This window comes from Helianthus annuus, chromosome 16, assembly GCF_002127325.2.
Source record: "Helianthus annuus cultivar XRQ/B chromosome 16, HanXRQr2.0-SUNRISE, whole genome shotgun sequence".
Classification (NCBI taxonomy): Eukaryota; Viridiplantae; Streptophyta; class Magnoliopsida; order Asterales; family Asteraceae; genus Helianthus; species Helianthus annuus.
The window spans coordinates 194,004,591-194,021,832 of record NC_035448.2 but is presented as its reverse complement, the minus strand read 5'-3'; the positions used below and the strand labels follow the sequence as shown (position 1 = coordinate 194,021,832).

Here is a 17,242-nt window from a genome sequence, read left to right as displayed (position 1 = left end):
AATCTGTTCCGTGTAACATAGCAGGTTTAATTGCTAATGTCTCCACTTTTGACTGAAGAGGCACAATTCACACTACGCCAATTGTCTAGATGATAGACCCCAAATATTGTAACAACCCAAAATCATTAGAATTGAGAATGAATAAATGGTAGAATATGATAATGTTCGATATTGTTAGGTTACGACGTTAAAGCATTGATGCATTTTTTTAACGAAACCAAAAGGGTGAAAGTTAATTTGTATGTTAACGAAATATAGTTAACATTAATTACTTAAATATTTGGGGCTAAGTGTGTAAAGAAGAAGAAAAAACCGAAGACTTAACACTAATTTTCGTTTTTTAGTTGTTTCCAGCCTCCCTCTTATTGGCTCTCTATATTCATATATAAAGTGTGTTTGCTGTAAAAAAAAAAAAAAGAAAAAAAAAAGAAAAACCACCAATTTTCACTTGGAATCCGTTACCCAAAAATAAAACTTTCACTTGGAATCGTGAATAATTTTGAAAATTATACACTAGGAGTTACAGCAACAACCTTTCATTAGCTCAACGTATCTCAATTTTTGCAGGAACTTTTAGACTTGTGCACAATAATCCCCAACCTTTCCACCTTTGCACATTCGATCCTTCAACCTTCAACGTCTTAACTTTTAATCTTTAAAACACTGAAATGATACATTTAAAAATAAAATGATAAACTCATTATTTGATACTTGAATTGGTATACTACTTGTAGAATTAGGTTTGTAACATTAATAACCGAATGATGGTGATTGAATAGCCGACGAGGACTTGCAATTGGAAACGGTTCATATCGAAGACAAAACTAGTTGACGTTGGTATACATTTTAGAAAATTAAAAGACTGTCACCGTATGTACAAGCTACACAAACATTGTATATTTAAAATGTTTTATAAGTTATTCTGCATAAATGCTGTTTAGGGGTGAGCAAAAGGAAAAACCCGACCCGACCCGAGAACCGATCAAACATAAAATACAGAACCGATTCACTACCCTAAATATAGGGTCGGTTCCGGTCCATAGGTCCAAGTCGGGTTTCACCATGAAAAGAACCGAGAACCGACCCGACCTGATTTTATATGAAAAATTGGAACCGATCTAAATACCTAGGTACTTGGGTTCGGGTCGGGTTGGGTATATTTTCGGTTCGGTTCTCGATTATTTTCGGTCCGGACCTAAATTTGCTCACTCTAGTTTATAGGTTTTGTAATTTAGAAAAAGTGATTCAAAATTGGATTGAAAACAAATATACTGTATACGACGTAACAATATAAGGTTTAGAACTATTTGAGCTAAAAAAATTGAGTAAAATATGATGACTCCCTCTTCTGAAATAATTATCGTGTGAGAACCCCGCTACATAGTTACACTACGGTTTTTAATAAACTATGCGTTGGTGAAGTCTAACATGTGTGAGCCTTGATACAATATTAGTAATAAAGATTCGGTTTGATTCATGATCGCGAATTTTTGGTTTGCTGATTTCTTAACACAAATAACATTAATAACGAACAATTATATACTTTTTGTTTTCTCTTTGCTCTAGTGTTTGATTTATTTTTATTAAAATTTAAACATATACAATTGCCAAAAGCAAAATATACTGAACCACACTTGATACATCGTTTAAAAAGTCAAATAACAAGAACATTTAATAGATCAACAAATACCTTCGAAGTCTTAAAACATAAATAATTTAAGTGTACGTAAAGTTATATAAATTGAGCAAATATATATTTATTAATTTCTTAGAGTTCAAGGAGACCATGTTGATTGAAATCGAGGAAAGTCTCCATACCCTTCTCCAACCATCCTCTCCATCATCTGTGCTTCATGTCCATTTGTTCCCTGCAAACATCAATTTTCATCCCATGAAGTAAATGGAAGTAATATTAATTATAATACTCTTGATAAATCATTGCGTTTTATTTATTTGGTTACAACAATCTATATGATGCAAGAATAACCGAAATGACAGTTGAATAAAAAAAAAAACAAAAAAGAATTTACATAAAATGACAGTTGAATATATAACATCTTAACAAGGATAGTTAGGAAAGTCATTTGTTACCTTCATAGGGGCCATATCATCCATTTCAGTGGAGTTGAAAACTTGAAATCATAGTACATGCTGGCTGCTGAAAGCTGTTGATCAGTTCTGTTTAGATATTGTAAGGCCTCTTAATCCAAGATCTCACTCAGCTGAAGCAATCAACAGGTGTGCAGAATTCACCTGATGATCAACCACTGCAGATGAAACACTAGAATGCAAGGATTTGAGAGAGAAATCAAGAATACACTGAGTATTCTTGATGAAGATGAATGACGTCACTCACACAAAGCAGCCGCCAGACAAAACACAATGATTAGGGTTAGGTGCACAGAATTTCACACAGAATCGTTGCCTTGTCTATTCCACTTAAAGTATATATACAAGGCAAAGCCCGGACTTTCAAGACAAACTAGAAAGCCCGAACAAGACATATAGCACAAAGCTCAGACCTTTTGACCTAGACAAAACTCAGACAAAAGGTCTACATAAACAAACTCTGACCTTAGTCCCATACAAAAAGGTCTGACTAAAGAAATCATCCTAAAACTTGGACAAAATGTCCCTAGGATAAACTTGGGACTATCTTTTACAAATGTACAATAAAGACCCTAACAAATTGGGAGACATGCACTTATCACCTAAAGTGCATTAACAAACTCCCCCTTGATCAGTGCATGGTCTTCATTGCTCTTGAGATCTTCATACTCTCTTCGAGAAGCGGCTTCCTGCCCAGACCTTGTTCTTCACACAGAATTGAACCACCTTGATGAACTGGTCCGCTAGAACACGATCTTCTTCATTGTACTTTAGAGGCAGGCGCCGAAGCTTCTTCAACTGAGCTTCTCTAAGGTTGGCAAGCCAAATTGGATCCAGAATCTTAGCAATCTCCTCCGTCACTTTCTTTTCAGTAATCACGGCTTCCCCAGTCTTCCCATTGAGATACCAATAACCTATTTTGTCGAATTTATCGAGATCGAACTTTCGCATAGGAATTTTACGAAGGCAACTCGCTGGAGGGTAAACCATTTTCCATTCTTCTTTACCAGTGAACTTGTTTAGATACTTAACTCCTCGACCGACTGCTGGCTTGAACAACTTCCACTTACTCTCATGACTCTCAGCAACGAGATGAGGAATCAATCCTCTGATACTAGCAACATTTGTATGGTTGTTGAGATCGAGTTGAACAATGTGATGAAGATCACGTGCTGGAAGAGTCTGAAGATCTTTAGCCCTTGGCCTGAAGTACTGAATCCCATCGGTCCTTTTGATCATTACCAGGCCGTGCTGCTCATCGAAATCCCAACTTCGAATCTGTCCCGAGTACTCACCTTTTGTGGATAAGTACCTCTTCCTTTGAGTATCATCTGGAAGATTTCTAAACCATTTTCGGGCTGCCACACTGACTTCTTCGGGAATTCGTATAGGATTAAAGATTTCTTCGGGCATTTCACAGCCAAACACAAAGCTTCTGATAGTATCACTGTTGACCGGTAATGACTCATACTCAATTGTCTTCCCTTTCGCAGTCTCAATGAAACTGAACTTACCAGCCAAGTCGTCGTCGGTTCGCCAATCTTCAACCATTTCCTCAACCACTTCACCAGCTCCCAAAACCAATTCAGCAGCAGCATCAGTATCTACAGGGCCTTTATCTCCCCATGCAGCTGCACCTGAGGACTCCCCCTCAACATGAGCCGGAGTTACAGCTTCAGGAGCACGTGCGCTCCTTGACTGCTCCCCCTGCTTCGACGCGTTGGGATCCTTGTCCTTGTCAAGATCGTCTCTGATTTTCTTTAGTTCATCCATCTTGCACTTAGCCTGAACCTGAAAATCCGAAGCCGAAATCTCCCCCTGAGCAGCAAGGAGTGATACGAGATCTGTCACAATCCCGAGAAGCCGATCCGTAGTACTAACCAAGGTCTGTTGTCGAGCAGCCATCGAGGCATCTTGGGTTATGAACTTACCCAACTGAACACTCTGATCCTTGGTTAGACGAAAAAGCTGTGCCATCTGCTGGTCTCGCTCTGCATCCTTTTTCTTCAAGAGAGCAATTTCTTTCTGCTGCTTAGAGATCTGATTCTTGTGTAGAACCATGACCTTGGCTGCCTCCTGAAACTTACCACGAACAAAACCCTGAAAGTTCTGCTCTTGACCCGAACTTGATGGTCTCGAAGCAGAAACTGTAGGAGATCTAGGAGCAGGAGGTCTTGAGCCAGACGGCTGTGTCCTGGATGGCCTAGGACCTGAGGATGGTATCACTAGAGGACGCAAAGAACCTTTCTTCGGTCGCACTGCTGGCGGATTCCGACCGAAAGCGACCTTCGGACCTGCTTGCCGTGTCTCTGAAGCTTGCAAAGAAGGACTTCCTGATAGGACAAACACATTACCCGTACCCGTTTGAGATGATAACGACTCAAATAGCGGTACTACAGGAATCGGAGATGACATCATCGGCACTACTGGTTGAGGAGAAGTAACCATACTGGTAGCTTCCACACAGGAAGTGAATGGAAGAGAGGAAGATAGTGACGGGAGAGTTACCGATAACTCCATATTAAGAAGACCTCTGGAGTCTGATGGAGCCGAGCTGGATGTAACCGTGACCGAAGCAACCCTCGGACGCGAAGACTGAAGAGCTGAAACAGCAACACGTTGTCGCTTATACGTCCTGAAAGGAACTGGTACACGAACAGTATCAGAAACAGGACGACGACGGTCTTCATCATCATCATCAGAAGAGGACGAGCTAAAATCAATTGAATCCAAATTGTTGGCTTTATCATTCCAACTGGCTAAACGAATACTCCACTCGGAAGAGGGACCGAGAGAAGCAACTTTAGCGCGAAATAACTCTAGCTTTTCTCTCTCGGAAGGTGAAAGACGATCTTGAAGTTCTTTCATTACTAAACTAAGGTATTGTTTTTCGGATGGCATATTGTCAATGGATTCATCCACAATAACTTCTTCCATAGGACGTTTCCCTTTGTCAACTATACGGGAGGACGGACCCGCATCTAAAGCAGCATCAAGCTCTAAAATCACATTATCAGTTTCTACAGCAACCCCTTTTACCGAAGACGTAGAAACTGGAGCTTGAATAGACACAGTTTCTTGAATAGAAGCAATAACAACTGGTTCAGAAATCACTGGTTCTTGAACAGGTTCAGGTTCCGGAAGATTAACCGGTGGTTGTTGAAGACCAACCTGAGGTTGAACAACCACGGGCTCTTGAGCATTTTCAACAAGTGCTTGCTTACCTCCAGCAAATATTTGATCAACACCACTTCGAATGTCTAACCACTTCGGATCATGATCTGGATTGTAGTTTCCCTGAAGAATAGCACCACACAAGGGAGTCGTCACAGGACGAGCGTTAGTCCTTTTGGACTCGTTAACTTTGGCACAATCAGTGAAAATACGAGTAGGCATTGGTGCTTGAGCGTAGGCAGGTAAAGTTCCTTCGAACGAAAGATTCGGCAACAAATGTCGAAAAATAAGACAAAGGAAACGAGGATACAGAATCATCAAACGCTTATCATTTGCCTTCAGACCAATCTGGTGTTTGAGAGCTTGGAGTATCATGAGAGAGAAATTGTACGGCTGGTTGTAAGTTAATCCAATCATCGCAGAAAGAAGATCATGACCCATCGTATCAGTTCCCGATTTTCGTGCAGACAGACACTGCATCAACACATGAAAGAAGTATCTCCACTGCCCAATAATCAATCCCTTCATGATCTCCTTCATGGTAAAAGAACCAACATAGCCAAAAGATCTAACCCCACGTTCACGTATTTGCCGCACATAGCACGTGTTTCCATGATCTAAATCACCAAAACATAGAGCCGCACGAATAACTGCCTCCGTGATAACAATAGAGCTTCCAGAAACAGTAGCTTCGATAGACTCATCAACAGTCTGAGCCGTACGCCAAAAATCATCAATATACGCTTGCACTTGGTGAATATTCTCTGAAATCGCGAAACCAATTCTTGAATTTCGAAGAAAACGTATAATATCAGTATATTCGGCTCCACCACGAACTTTTTCGTTTAGCAAGGCAATTTGATTATGATTACGATGAAATTCACGAACTGGACGAGGTTGTTCTGCCATTTCTGATGAAAACAAAACAAAAACGAAACACATGCATTAGTTATAATTGCAGTATGCAGTTTACACATAGTAAACATCAATATTCAACTTCAGGCAAAAATTACTCTCACATAGTCAAAACACACAGTTAATGTATAAAAAGGCAAACCTCGAATAGTTAAACACACAGTTAATGTATAAAAAGGCAAACCTCGAATAGTTAAACACACAGTGAAAATATATAAGAGAGACAGACTGTGAGTTAAAACTCAGACAGTCCCAAACAGTTGAAAAGAAACCCCGAGTGAGAGACACAGTAGTCAACAGCCGGTCATAATGGCAGACAGTTTAAAAATCGGAGTCTCTTGTTTTAAACAGTTTAAAAACTCGGAAACACTGCTCATGATAACAAACTTATTCACTTTCAAAAGAATTCGGTGAAGGCTTGTAAAAAAAAACTCGGAGACACCAAAAAAAATCGGAGACTTTAACCTTGGAGTAAAACTCGGACCACTAAGGACTTGTTTAAAAGATTCGGATAACAGACTGTTACTTTGAAACCTCGGACAACAGAATTGTTATAAAAGCTCAGACTTCATTTAACTGTTTAAAGGTAAAACTCGGAACTTTAAGCTTGTTACATCTGTAAAACTCGGAGAAAAGTTTGACCTCAAAACTTGGACCAAACATAAAACTCGGAATCTTGGAACACGGAATGTTATGAGAGAAAACTCGGAATCGTTAAACATTAAAACTCGGAGACACAGAGGATCAAAAACTCGGAGTAACAGTTTTACATAACCTCGGAACAGAACCTTTTGCAGTAAAAACATCGGAACAATCAGTTTGCTGAAAAGCTCAGAACGAACTGTTTTGCTAAACTCGGACACGCTAAAACTCAGACACATTTGATAAGGAAAACTTGGAATATACATGGTTTAAAACATGAAAACATACCTTTGATTGCATCAGCACAGGCCAGCAGAGAATCCAGATGGAGACGCAACAACAGTGTTTGACATGATTGTCAGTTTGATCTGGTTCCTCCTTAGGGTGCAATCTAATGATGGTGATGAAGAAACCGAAAAGGGTGTTCGGTTGGGAGATGGAGGCGAGATTGATGTTATGTGTTATTAGGGTTTGTGAAATTGTCTAACCCTTTAACCTCCACATTATTCTCCTTATATATGCACCCAGGAGGAAACCCTAATTAGTTAATAAGGGTAATTAGGCCCATCAAGAATTACCAACTAATTATTTAATAGGATTGTTATATATTTTGATCCATATAATGTAAATGATTATAATGGCTACTAGATTAAATATAAAATAAAATATATTTAATCTTACATTCTCCCACTTAGCCGAGTAATCATTTACTATGAGTATTAGATAAGCCTGATCAGGAGTTAACACTCATTTTAGCCTTAAACAAGTACTGTAGCAGAGAAATACAGCCGTTGAATCATTATGCGACTCAGGACCCCCATTAGTCATACTATAGCCTTAATTTAAAACCTAATCGTTATGATCAAAATACGCATAAGCCCTTTGTTTGATTTGTAACTTTATTTGTCTATATGCCATTATGTCGACTTGACATATTCTTAGAGACATACAAAATCAAACTGATGAGGAAAATTAACTAATACTTAGTCATTCATAGTACGATATGCAATTACGCATGGCCATTAATTAATACCCGTCTATGAGCTCTCTTAATAAGACTTATGGGTAATAGCCCTTCAATTATAGGATCCTTAAGCATATCATGAATGTATTCGATACAAAACTTAGTTTCCTCAATTCGTTCATAAACGAATAATTAATTGTGTATCGAAATTTAATGCAGCACCTCTTGAACTGTTACTGTTCAAGGAATCATGGTAGCTGACTTTATCACACTAAGTCTTCAAAACATTAATTATATGGAGTTAATAAACTTATGAGTTCACTAATAAATTTCCAACAACATTTAGTGACTATATTATGTCGTTATAACTTAGGTTGTCGATATCAGTGCATTATGACTCCTCCATGAGATAGGTTTTATCTGCTGACATAAAGATATACCCGAAATTACATTTTATCATCTTTGAATATTTCAAAGTTAGAGTAATAAACCGGTTTTAATTCTCACTTCTTCTTTAAATTTTAGTCTCTCGTTTCTTTTAAAGATATTGTAATACTCCATTAGATGCTTCACATTAATCTAGACAAATCTAGTGTGTTGCAATGTGAGTAATATCTAAACGAGTATAGACTTAAATTTACATAAGGCTTCCAAATTTATGAAGCGTAAGGAAATAATCTCATTTATCCTATTATCCTCTAAAGGAAGAGCAGTATTGTTTGTTACATATGTAAGGACCCATTTAATGTTAAACTTATGAAACGGAACTAATGTCCCATTGGGTCTATCTCGGTATGTTATGATATCTATTACATAAGAGATACATCTGAGATCTATTATATCAAAGTTTGTGTTAACAATACTTTGACTTATGTAACATATACTTGTCAAAAGAATATCATCTATATAGACAAGTTTATCTTAGTTGCTCCCACTCATTTTGAGGTAGGTACCTTAATCCACTTGGTTGTTGATGAAAATAATTATGTTAAGATTTCATCACATTATGATGTTTGCATTAACCCATACCTGGATTTTATTGGCTTACATAGACAGAATGTTCTTTAACCTTTAGTTTGGAAACTTTCAGGTTGTTTTATGAACATGTAAATGTGTCAGCCATTTGTTAGGGAAAATTGTTTTAATGTTCATCTAATGTAGCTTTAGACTATTATAAGCTACTAGAACTGTGATGATCCTCAAAGAAAACTTTGATAATTTATCTCTTCCTAAGTATAACCTTTGACAATCAATCAAGCTTCTTCGTGTCTTAACGCTTATATATTAGGATTTGGTTTATTTATGAACACTCTTAGGTAACTCAATCAAATCCCAAACGTTATACGAACACATAAAATCAGTTTTACTAGAAAACTGTTTTATTCCATTTAGAAGATTAATTGACACTAATGGCTTAATTAGAAGAGATTGGAGCAGTAAACTTTTCCATAATCCATTTTCAACTTCAGTTAGGGAGGTTATGTAATCATCAAAGTTAGTAGGTTTTTAAACCTAGATGACCTCCTGAGGTGATTATTGGGTTTTAAAAGTTTCAGTTTTATGGATTAGCTCTTGGTTAGGTTGCTATCATTTTCATTCTAAGTTTGTAAGAGTTGGTGCAGTATGGTGTACAAGAGGTTTAATCGGAGTTAAATTAGGAGTGAAATTTAATGACACTCTTCCCCCCGCCTCTTGTATTCCTTACAAGTCATGATAAGAACTTTAACTGCTCCCACTGACCTTAGAAATCTTTAGAAACTCAGCACGCTTAGGGTCAATATATAACGACCAACAAATTCTAATAGAGAAACACAAATTAATGACGTTAGTCATTATAGTTTCTCTTTTTGAGGATTATGTTGATTTAGGTAAGAAATCTAAGTGTGTCCACAATTAAGCAACAATGAAACTTTTGTAAGAGTAGCATTAGATTTTAGGGAGACGAGTTATGATAGAACAGTGTCAAGATGGAGCAGTGTCTTGTACAAGAGGTGTAAATTTTGGTAATGTTAAATTTTCACTCCCCCACCTCTTGCAACTATTGCAAGTTATTATTAAGACACTTAATGCTCCCACTGATCTTTAATATCTCTAGAATGCTACAAGAGAAGTTTCAATGAGCTACGTGGCGTGGGAACCTATCATATATACGTTAGACTTTATTTGATTTCTTTAATGTCCAGATATCATAAGAAACTTTAGGGACATTTTTAATAGAAATCTTATTAAGTATACATATGAATAGATTTCTTCTAAGACCGTGTGCCATATGCGACAAAATTAGATACAAGTTGATAGTCTTTCAAATGATAAATGAATTATGTCTGAATATTCCATTTGGAATAAGTTCCACGAATGTCAATGAATGACTTATGATGGACCCATACTTATTCCTTAAGCCAAGTAATATTTAGGGCTGTAACGTCATGATTTAAAATCACTTAGAATGAAATTAAATGAATAATCATCCTCATTAACCATGTCATGATTTCTCATGAATTTTGGTTATAATGGATGAGATTTATAAGTCTCATTTCCCTTTTGTCAAATTCTCATTTGCATGATAACAAAAGTTGTGAAAATGTAAGGTATCATCTAGTTTCATCTTAGTAATGTTTCTATCCAGATATTGAGAACAAATAAAATGAGAGTTTAAAGTAAGTGTGACTTTACGTTGACTATGCAAATCTCACAACCTTCATAACATTGCTTAATTATGATACTATATTCTGATTAATCTTCAGAATATATAAGGTATCGAAAGGCGTTGTTAGAAGACTGCTTATTATGGTTCTTATAGTCTTAACATTTAATTTTGTCACTAACTCTCATGTTAGTTATTTGTTGACTTCTGGTAAGGAAACGTAAAATAGAGTCAACTAATCATGTGTTAATAGGAATATTAAAGAATTATCAGACTTAAATATCATTAGTAAGTGACTATCTAATTAACTTATCCAACTGTTCTTTAGAATAATGGACAGTCTCATTGCTTATGCCTAATCTAATGACATAATTATGCATTGAGATTTTCCCTTGAAGAACCTTAAAGTTGGAATTAGCACTTGTAATTTGTGTATGGACGTTAGAACAATCCTCTTTTAAACTATAAGTGGTTGTAAGGTGAATAACATCTTATTTTCCAGTTTCAAACATTTATTTCTATGTACATATGTTGCTTATCAACACACTCATTATACTTTGGTATTTTTTAGTGTTATAGTTGATTTATAAGGCATTAAATTGTACAAATGAAAAAACTTAGTATGTAATGTACTGGAAAAATGTACTTATTTCCATACGTAAGCCCTTAACTTTATGGGTCATTGTATTGTACATTATTATGTATTCACATATACCACTTATCTTTATAGTTTAGAATTTTAAATGAAGGCATGCATCTTAGGAGCTCTTGTGATTATTCCACAATAATAGATTAGTCTTAGGGAAGACTTAATCTGGAATAACTTTAGTGATAACAATTATGTTAGAGAGTTCTTGATTATCATAAGAGACATCATGTTTGATTTGTCCTATTCATCATGCTATACTTTTCTTTTGTAGTGCTTTATCAGAAGAGAGTAATAGGATTATCGTGTCTTAAGAGATAATCAAGGATTTAATTTAAGAGCTAATTCTTATAGAAACTTTAAGCAAAACATATTAGATTTAGGAATTAGAGTGGATGAAATATAGACTTATAGAAGAAAATTAAAGTGAGTAAAATTATGGGTACTAAGAATAAGGCAGACAAAATGATCATAAAATTAATTAAGGATCATTAATATAAGGATCATTATGTGAAGAGGTTGTGATATGTCTATTACTAACATCAAAATAATAGACTATTTAAAATTCTACTTAAACGAAGACAAATCAGCTTTGGCCAGAAGTGTAATCATTTAAGCATGTGTGCAAAGTGGTTGTAACAAATCAGCTTTGGCCAGAAATTGAGACAATCACTTTAGTTATGCACTTGTTAAGTATGACATCTATGAAGGAATTAAATCAGCTTTGGCAAGATATTAAGACATTCATGTTTATGATGCACACTTAACATAGCTTTCGTAATACTTGGATGATAAGTAGATGTATCAAATCAGCTTTGGCCAGAAGTGATACATTAGAAGCTCATTCAAGTTAAGCCATTTTGGTTTTATAAAAATATTATTTGATCCTTATTAATTAACTAAGTATTTACAAAACCAATTATTTAGTAGCAAACCACCCGAGCTAAATCTTAGTTCACATTAAACAGCCTAAAATAATGAGGTTTCGAGTCAGGTCTCGACTGAGTTATGAGATCTCGAGTCAGTTATGAGGTCTCGAGTCACAACCTTGTTGTTTCGAGTCGGAACCATGGTCTCGACTGCTATATTTTATGAGATCTCGACTCATAATGAGGTCTCGAGTCGCAACCACGGTCTCGAGTTGTGAATATTTAAGCCCTTTTATCGAAACCTCAGTGGTCTCGAGTCGAGACCTTATGATCTCGAGTCGAAATCGTTGTCTCGAGTTGTAAAGACTGAAACCTCATGGTCTCGAGTCGCAACCTTATGATCTCGAGTCGGAATCTTATGGTCTCGAGTCATGAAGACTGAAACCTTTATGATTTCGAGTCGAGATCTTGGTCTCGAGTCATGTACCTTATGGTTTCGAGTTGTAAAGATTTGATAACCCTTATGATTTCGAGTCGAGACCTTGTGGTCTCGAGTCAAGATCTTGGTCTCGGGTCATTAAAAGTGATCTCGAAACTTCCTGTTAACAGCTGTGAATGTGAAAACATAACTGAAAATTCGAAATTTAAGGGATTGTGTGATAGTGTTTCCTGTTTTATTATTGATCTAAAGTTATCAAGGATTTCGAAAATTATAACTGTATATCTTTTAACAGTTTTTGAATAAACTTAAAAGATAAAATTGGATCAAACATGGAAAAACACTCATCAATCCTAATTACATTCCAAAACTTAACAGAATTTCCGAATTTTCCTAAGAACATGATGAACCCTAAAATAAAAAAAAACATGATTCTGGAACCCGAGTCCTGAATTTTAAGGCTTTTTATAAACAGATTTCGGTCTTGATTTTAACCATTATGATTTCGAGTCATTTATATAACATTCTTTTTCCGAAAAAAAATTGACTTCGGCACATCAGACTCGAAACCAGCCGTGATGTTCATTAAATTTTCAAAACTTATGTTTTCCAGATTTCAATCACAGAATTAAGGATACGAAAACAGAACTGACTAATCAACATATGCTCTGATACCACATGTTATCAGTTCTGTTTAGATATATTGGAAAACATGAAAACATACCTTTGATTGCATCAGCACAGGCCAGCAGAGAATCCAGATGGAGACGCAGCAACAGTGTTTGACATGATTGTCAGCTTGATCTGGTTCCTTCTTAGGGTGCAATCTAATGATGGTGATGAAGAAACCGAAAAGGGTGTTCGGTTGGGAGATGGAGGCGAGATTGATGTTATGTGTTATTAGGGTTTGTGAAATTGTCTAACCCTTTAACCTCCACATTATTCTCCTTATATATGCACCCAGGAGGAAACCCTAATTAGTTAATAAGGGTAATTAGGCCCATCAACAATTACCAACTAATTATTTAATAGGATTGTTATATATTTTGATCCATATAATGTAAATGATTATAATGGCTACTAGATTAAATATAAAATAAAATATATTTAATCTTACAAAAGCTTCATGGATAGAAACTAAAAACGGACAAAAGAATAGAGAAAAAACAACTAAATATTAATCTAGAACAATATTTTCTGATCTATCAATCTTGATCAATTTTGATTCTTTACTTTTGTAATTAGTGATAGCACAAATTACCTCAATTTGATTCTGCAACGATCGAACATAATTGATTATCACATCAAACATCACTGACATTCCCATCGTCTATAACAAATAAAATGGAGTAAAACAATATATAATATACAAGTAGAAATTTTTTTTATAGAGATTAATTCATATCTTTATACCTTGTAGCATCCGGGAACAAGATCTTGCAAGCGTCATAGCTTTTCATTGATTTTTTCTCTTCTCATCTAATACAAAAACGAGACAAAAATTGGACGAAAACAAGAATTCGAATCACTAAAATTGCTCTAAGATTTTATGTTTTCAGGTTTTCTAAACACTATTTTTTCATGAAAATTATAAGCAAGAACTTAAAACCTAATTCTGTTTCTTGAATTATAATTGAAAGATATGAAACAAACCCTTTCAGCCAAACTGTGACTATCAGTTGCTTCACCTCTCTTCGCTCTCACATGAACAACTTCTCTTGGTTTCTCAACTCGGGATCCATCGTTTTTCTTTCTCTTTCTACCACCATGGCCCTAGATCGCGTACCAAGTTAATCGTTGCACAAACGCATAAAATATTAATTCCACAAATTTAAGATCAAACTAAGTCAAGAAAGATAAAGTTAACATAACTACATATACTACCTTAATTTCTCCAATAAATCCAGGATCAAATACTGGAGGATCTGAATTCATGAAGCTTTCAACTGGCGGTGCCATGCCATCGCGTTGAAGCCCAAACGTCTCTACCATTGAAGGGAAATGGTTCATAGGATCATAGGCCGAACTAGATTGATGATCACCGATGAAATTAAAGCCCTGAATAGCATCAGTACCATCTTGTAAAGACAAAAATGAAAGAGGATGAGACCTTTGATGATGATCAGAGAAATTGTCACCATACATAGGTATAAACCCATGATGATTAGCACTAGATGAGTTGAAATTTTCAACTACTTCAGTGTTCATATTGATCCCCACCATACATAGGTATAAACCCATGATGATTAGCACTAGATGAGTTGAAATTTTCAACTACTTCAGTGTTCATATTGATCCCTATTGTAAATTCATCAACCATGAAAAATCTGAGTTCTTTTAAACACAAGATTTAAAGATATGCCAAACGTTACTTGTGTAATAGGACATAGAAAAATAGCAGAAGATAGATGCATGGTACATAAAGCTGTTGATTGGTTGGCCTTGATACAATAAGGGTCCTAATATTAATACATGGCAAAAACTTATTTACACATGGTGTATACGGGCCGTATACAGTTATACGGCCCGCATATAATAAAATAAAACTAACAAAGTCTGTGCCTTCAGACTTTGTCAGTTTTTTTCATTCCATACGGGTCGTATAACTGTATACGGCCCGTATGAAAAGAAAATTAGATTTTACCCAAAGTATTTAATGGATTTAAGGTGTCAATCACACGAGACATTTTACAGTCGTTAGGTGGTCAAATCTTTCTAATAGTAGAAAAAAAATAAAACTTTAACAAGTAACAAAGACTGAAAAACAAAAAAACATGTCGTATGACTGTAATAAAAAGGAAGGGTGAGGCATTTGATGAGAGTTGTAAGGAGAAGCGTTTTAATCACTTGTTTTTAACGGGGATGTAATGCAATGATTCTGCTAGTGGCCGGGCTTCCAATGCTTACACAGGGTGATAAACAACGCTGGTATGAACCCAAACCAACTGCTTTGTCTTGAGTCGTCGGGAAAACTTTTCCTCAGGGGAGGGTGAGTAGTATGAGTCTGAGTCCATTATGGTTCGTGAATGTTTTGAATCATCATAGAAGACGTGTCGGGTTCTGCTAGAAGAGTATAAGGATTTTGTTGGTTTGTTTCCAAGTAGGGTTTAGAATGTTTGAACTATTCTTGGTTCAATACCAACTCTTCTGAAAGACAAGAATACAACGTTCATGTATCACAAGGAATGACCGACAAATGAAGTATTATCTGTCCTTGCTACCTCTTCGGTTGGTAAAAGACATAGGATGGTTTCTAATACAGGCTCTTTGTCACTTGTGGTTGATTTATAGTAGGAGGTTATGAAACGAATATATGTTTATGCGAATTCACAACATCCTTGCTTTATTCTCTTTAATCTATTAGAACGATCCTTGTGTTTGTCACGTACATGCGTTTAATTCCCAACATCATCTGTTCATCATTGTTCTTGAAGATGAAGATGAAGATGAAGAAACGAGGGTTTATTCTCATTAATCTATTAGAACGATCATTGACTTGAATTTGTGGATTTCGGTTGGGTCAGAAAAACTTAACAAGAGAATCAACTAAAAAAATACAATTGATTACTCGGTCGAATAACCGGTCCGTTAAAGTTGAGCTTCCTGATGCAACTTTCACAGTGGTACCAATGTCCTACTACTACAATCCTTCCAACGCCTGATTCCGATACAACCCTCGATGTTGATGAGTGAAAGAGTTAACATTCTGATTCAGATTCAGGAAGCAGATGTTTATGAGTGAAAGAGTTAACATTCTGATTCAGATTCAGGAAGCAGATGTTTATTAGTGTTTGAGAAACTAACAAGGTAAACCTGAATTTTCAAAATTTTAGATACTTACTTGAACCGTTAGTAATGCTAGATGTCATTTTGGCTGAACCACAACCTATTACCATTTTTTACCATGCGTATACGGGTCGTATATCGTTTATACGGCCGTATACGACTGGTAAAAAATATTTTTACCGATCGTATACTATGTATACGATGATTGTATACGGGTCGTATATTGTTATACGGCCCGTATACTATGGGTAAAAAAAATGGTAAAAATTGGTTTATTCTCTTTAATCTATTAGAACGATCCTTGTCTTGAGAACTTGATTCTGATTTAAACAATGGAATTTGTGGATCAACAGAAATAACTGAAAATAACTCGCCATTCTCTTGCATCTGTATACATTGATTGTGGATTTAAGTTGCAAGAATTGTGTCCGTCGCATGGACTCAGACTCATACTACTAGCAGAACCCGACACGTCTTCTGTGATGATTCGAAACATTCACGAACCACAATGGACTCAGACTCATACTACTAGCAGAAGAACCCGACACGTCTTCCGTGATGATTCGAAACATTCTGAATCGCTAGCAGAAGAACCCGACACGTCTTCTGTGATGATTCGAAACATTCCGAATCACTAGCAGAAGAACCCGACACGTCTTCTGTGATGATTCGAAACATTCCGAATCACTAGCAGAAGAACCCGACACGTCTTCTGTGATGATTCGAAACATTCTGAATTACTGCGGTTTTTTCTCTTCCGGTTACCAGGCCTATCATCTCCGTCTACGTTTGGTTTCAGCTACTGGAGTGAAATATTTGTTGGAATTTGTGGATCAACAGAAATAACTGAATACAACCGGTCAAATCACACACTATATAAAGTGTAAAGTTATCGTGTGTTGTAATTTTAATGAAGCAATGAAGATTGAATATGCTGTCACAGTTGTCAAGACTGTTTGTCGGGTTTCCAACGTTCTACAGCACAAGTTCATCACCGGTTTCTACAGCACAAGTTCATCACCGGTTTCTACAGCACAAGTTCATCACCGGTTTC

The 17,242-nt window shown here is 36.1% G+C and overlaps 1 pseudogene; it reads right to left on the bottom strand.

Annotated features, from left to right (window-relative positions):
- Positions 1 to 1,682: 1,682 nt before the first annotated feature.
- Positions 1,683 to 14,610, bottom strand: LOC110920301 (annotated as a pseudogene).
- Positions 14,611 to 17,242: the final 2,632 nt, after the last annotated feature.